Genomic DNA, 6,000 nt, shown 5'->3' on the forward strand with positions numbered 1-6,000 from the left:
TCCCGACATGCGAGTTTCGTCGTGATGTCCTCCCGTAAGCCTCTCCTGAAGGCCGTGCGCAGAGCACGCTCATTCCAGCTGGAAGACGTCGCCACCGTGCGAAAGCTCAGGGCGTACTCGAACGCGGCGTACTCGAACGCGGCCTCCTCTCCCTGCTGTAGCCGGAGGAGACGCTCACCCCTGTCCTTTCCCTCCGTGGGATGATCGAAACACCGCCCTGAAGGTGGAGCAGGGAAGCGCCGCGGCCTCACCTCCTTCCCAGACTTCCGTGGCCCAATCCAGCGCCTTTCCCTTCAGTAGCAAAATCACCAGTGCTATCCTGGCTTGGTCCGATGGAGATGCCCCACGCTGACATGCCAGATACAGTGAACCCTGTAGCAGGAAGCCTCTACATTTCGTAATTTTCCCGTCATAGCGCTCCGGCAGGGCGAGAGGTCTCTCAGACATTGATGATAGCACGGGAGGAGGTGGACTGGGTGAACTCGCCGCTCCCTGAGGTGGAACCAGAGTGATGGTCAGTTTATGCAGCGTTTTGAGCACTTCTTGCATGGCGGCGTTCAGCTGGGCAATCTGCTGCTGGTGCTGGTGGAGGCGCTGGGAAAACTCCAGGAGGATTACCTGCTGCATCCATCTTCATGATTGGTGTGTGATTCTGTGACGAGTACTGCGTTGGGTAGACCGGCGAATCAGAGCGCCGGCCTCAGAACATGTGCAGACCAGCTGGCTAGTGGACATATTCAATCTCACCCTATCCCAGTCCGCTGTCCCCACTTGCTTCAAGATGTCCACCATTGTTCCTGTACCCAAGAAAGCAAAGGTAACTACAAAATCAAAAAAAAAAAAAAAGATATTGTAAAGTGGTTGTCCCACTGGCTATCATAAGGTGAATGCACCAATTTGTAAGTCGCTCTGGATAAGAGCGTCTGCTAAATGACGTAAATGTAAATGTAATGTAATGTAACTGAACTAAATGACTATCGCCCCGTGGCACTCAATTCTGCCACCATGAAGAGCTTTGAGAGGCTAGTTAAGGATCCTATCACCTCCACCTTACCTGACACCCTAGACCCAATTCAATTTGCATACCGCACCAATAGATCCACAGACGATGCAATTGCCATCGCACTACACACTGCATTATCCCATCTGGACTAGAGGAGTACCTACGTAAGAATGCTGTTCATTGACTACAGCTCATCCTTCAACACCATAGTGCCCTCCAAGCTCATCATTAAGCTCGGGGCCCTGGGTCGGAACCCCGCCCTGTGCAACTGGGTCCTGGACTTCCTGACGGGCCGCCCCCAGGTGGTGAAGGTAGGAAACAACACCTCCACTACACTGATCCTCAACACAGGGGCCCCACAAGGGTGCGTGCTCAGCCCCCTCCTGTACTCCCTGTTCACCCATGACTTTGTGGCAATGCATGCCTCCAACTCAATCATCAAGTTTGCAGACGACACAACAGTAGTAGGCCTGATTACCAAGAATGACGAGACAGCCTACAGGGAGGAGGTGAGGGCCCTGGTGGAGTGATGCCAGGAAAAATAACCTCTCCCTCAACGTCAACAAAACGAAGGAGCTGATCGTGGACTTCAGGAGACAGCAGAGGGAGCATGCCCCCATCCACATCAATGGGACCGCCGTGGAGAAGGTAAAAAAGCTTAAAGTTTCAGAAATACCTTATTTACATAAGTATTCAGACCCTTTGCTATGAGACTTGAAATTGAGCTCAGGTGCATCCTGTTTCCATTGATCATCCTTGAGATGTTTCTACAACTTGATTGGAGTCCACCTGTGGTAAATAAAATTGATTGGACATGATTTGGAAAGGCACACACCTGTCTATGTAAGGTCCCACAGCTGACAGTGCATGTCAGAGCAAAAACCAAGCCATGAGGTCGAAGGAATTGTCCGTAGAGCTCCGAGACAGGATTGTGTCGAGGCACAGATCTGGGGAAGGGTACCAAAAAATGCTTGAAACATTGAAGGTCCCCAAGAACCCAATGGCCACTCTGATAGAGCTCCAGAGTTCCTCTGTGGAGATGAGAGAACCTTCCAGAAGGACAACCATGTATACAGCACTCCACCAATCAGGCCTTTATGGTAGAGTGGCCAGATGGAAGCCACTCCTCAGTAAAAGGCACATGACAGCCCGCTTGGAGTTTGCCAAAAGGCACCTAAAGACTCTCAGACCATGAGAAACAAGATTATCTGGTCTGATGAAACCAAGATTGAACTGGTTGGCCTGAAAACCTGCTCCAGAGCGCACAGGACCTCAGACTGGGGCGAAGGTTCACCTTCCAACAGGACAATGGCCCTAAGCACACAGCCAAGACAATGCAAGAATGGCTTCGGGACAAGTCCCTGAATGTCCTTGAGTGGCCCAGCCAGAGCCGGGACTTGAACCTGATCATACATCTCTGGAGAGACCTGAAAATAGCTGTGCAGCGACACTCCCCATCCAACCTGACAGAGCTTGAGAGGATCTGCAGAGAAGAATGGGAGAAACTTCCCAAATACAGGTGTGCCAAGTTTGTAGCGTCATACCCAAGAAGACTCGAGGCTGTAATCACTGCCAAAGGTGCTTTAACAAAGTACTGAGTAAAGGGTCTGAATACTTATGTAAATGTGATATTTCTGTTTTTCAATTTTTATAAATTTGCAAAAATGTATAAACACCTGTTTTTGCTTTGTCATTATGGGGTATTGTGTGTAGATTGATGAGGGGAAAAAACAATTTAATAAATTTTAGAATAAGGCTGTAACGTAACAAAATTTTTAAAAAATTCAAGGGGTCTGAATACTTTCCAAATGCATTGTATATATACAGTACCAGTCAAAAGTTTGGACACACCTACTCATTCCAGGGTTTTTCTTTATTTTTACTATTTTCTACATTGTAGAATAATATTGAAGACATCAAAACTATGAAATAACACATATGGAATCATGCAGTAACCAAAAAAGTGTTAAACAAATCAAAATATATGTTATATTTGAGATTCTTCAAAGTAGCCACCCTTTACCTTGATGACAGCTTTGCACATTCTTGGCATTCTCTCAACCAGCTTCATGAGGAATGCTTTTTAAACAGTCTTGAAGGAGTTCCCACATATGCTGAGCACTTGTTGGCTGCTTTTCCTTCACTCTGCAGTCCAACTCATCCCAAACCATCTCAATTGGGTTGAGCTCGGATGATTGTGGAGGCCAGCTCATCTGATGCAGCACTCCATCACTCTCCTTTCTTTGTCAAATAGCCCTTACACAGCCTGGAGGTGTGTTTTGGGTCATTGTCCTGTTGAAAAACAAATAATAGTCCCACTAAGCGCAAACCAGATGGGATGGCGTATCGCTGCAGAATGCTGTGGTAGCCATGCTGGTTAAGTGTGTCTTGAATTCTAAATAAATCACTGACAGTGTCACTAGCAACACACCCCCACACCATCACACCTCCTCCTCCATGCTTCACGGTGGGAACTACACATGCGGAGATCATCCGTTCACCTACTCTGCGTCTCACAAAGACACGGCGGTTGGAACCAAAAATCTCAAATATGGACTCATTAGACCAAAGGACAGATTTCCACCGGTCTAATGTCCATTGTTCGTGTTTCTTGGCCCAGGCCTTGGCCTTCTTATTGGTGTCCTTTACTAGTGCTTTCTTTGCAGCAATTCGACCATGAAGGCCTGATTCACGCAGTCTCCTCTGAACAGTTGATGTTGAGATGTGTCTGTTACTTGACCTCTGTGAAGCATTTATTTGGGCTGCAATCTGAGGTGCAGTTAACTTAATGAACTTATCCTCTGCAGCAGAGGTAACTCTGGGTCTTCCTTTCCTGTGGCGGTCCTCATGAAAGCCAGTTTCATCATAGCGCTTGATGGTTTTTGCGACTGCACTTGAAGAAACTTTAAAAGTTCTTGAAATGTTCCGGATTGACTGACCTTCATGTCTTAAAGTAATGATGGACTGTCGTTTCTCTTTGCTTATTTGAGCTGTTCTTGCCATAATATGGACTTGGTCTTTTACCAAATAGGGCTATCTTCTGTATACCACCCCTACCTTGTCACAACACAACTGATTGGCTCAAACGCATTAAGGAGGAAAGAAATTCCACAAATGAATTGAAATGCATTCCAGGTGACTACCTCATGAAGCTGGTTGAGAGAATGCCAAGAGTGTGCAAAGATGTCATCAAGGCAAAGGGTGGCTACTTTGAAGAATCTCAAATATAAAATATATTTTGATTTGTTACTACATGATTCCATATGTGTTTTTCCATCGTTGTGATGTCTTCACTATTATTCTACAAAGTAGAAAATAGTAATAATAAAGAAAAACCTTGGAATGAGTAGGTGTGTCCATACTTTTGACTGGTACTGTATACACACACACACACACACACACACATTTATATATATATATATATATATATATATATATATATATATATATATATATATATATATATACCCATACATACATGCAAATATATATACATATATATAGACTCTGACATTGCTCGTCCTAATATTGATATATTTCTTAATTCCATTCTTTTTCCTTTTAGATCTGTGTTGTTGTGAATTGTTAGACACTGCTGGAGCTACAGTGGGAACACAAGCAATAACATCTGCTAAATATGTCTGTGGGACCAATACATTTTGATTTCATTTGAATAAAATGTGTTTTGATTTGATTTAAACCAGGCCAATGGGCACTAGGTCACTGAACTTTTGTTCTGAAAAGTCACTGAAAACCTTTTGATCACTGTTTGATCAAGCCCACCTGTGGCAGTAGCTCTGCTTGACCAGTGGACTATGGACAGACTTATCTCATGGTGCATGGTGCAATGACCCCTGAAACCCTCAGTCCCTCTCTGTCCCAGTCATGGGGGAGGGTTTTTAACTCCAAATGTGGATGTTATTTCTATCCATTTCTATTCTACAAGGGCTAGGCCTTGCTACAGGGGCTACAGCAATAACTTGTCACGTCCGTTGTGTAAAGGATCGGACCAAGGTGCAGCGTGGTATGCGTACATAGTCGTTTATTCTAATAAAACACCGACAAAATAACAAAATCCAACAGAACGTGAAGTTCAAGAGGCTACACATACAACAAGCCAAACAGTAATAGAAACAAGATCCCGCAACTAAAGGTAGGCAAAATGGCTGCCTAAGTATGATCCCCAATCAGAGACAACGATCGACAGCTGCCTCTGATTGGGAACCACACCTGGCCAACATAGAAATAGATAAACTAGATATGTCAACATTCACACCCTGACCAAACTAACTGGAGAATAACAGGTTCTCAAGGTCAGGACGTGACATAACTGGAGAAGGGGGTACACTAATAACTGTGGAGAAGGGTAACACTAATAACTGTGGAGAAGGGGGTACAGTAATAACTGTGGAGAAGGGTAACACTAATAACTGTGGAGAAGGGGGTATAGTAATAACTGTGGAGAAGGGTAACACTAATAACTGTGGAGAAGGGGGTACAGTAATAACTGTGGAGAAGGGGGGACAGTAATAACTGGAGAAGGGTGTACACTAATAACTGTGGAGAAGGGGGTATAGTAATAACTGTGGAGAAGGGTAACACTAATAACTGTGGAGAAGGGGGTACAGTAATAACTGTGGAGAAGGGGGTACACTAATAACTGGAGAAGGGTGTACACTAATAACTGTGGAGAAGGGGGTATAGTAATAACTGTGGAGAAGGGTAACACTAATAACTGTGGAGAAGGGGGTACAGTAATAACTGTGGAGAAGGGGGTACACTAATAACTGTGGAGAAGGGTAACACTAATAACTGTGGAGAAGGGGGTACAGTAATAACTGTGGAGAAGGGTAACACTAATAACTGTGGAGAAGGGGGTACAGTAATAACTGTGGAGAAGGGGGTATAGTAATAACTGTGGAGAAGGGTAACACTAATAACTGTGGAGAAGGGGGTACAGTAATAACTGTGGAGAAGGGTAACACTAATAACTGTGG

Source organism: Coregonus lavaretus, assembly GCF_964263955.1.
Source record: "Coregonus lavaretus genome assembly, chromosome: 10".
In the NCBI taxonomy this organism is placed as follows: domain Eukaryota; kingdom Metazoa; phylum Chordata; class Actinopteri; order Salmoniformes; family Salmonidae; genus Coregonus; species Coregonus lavaretus.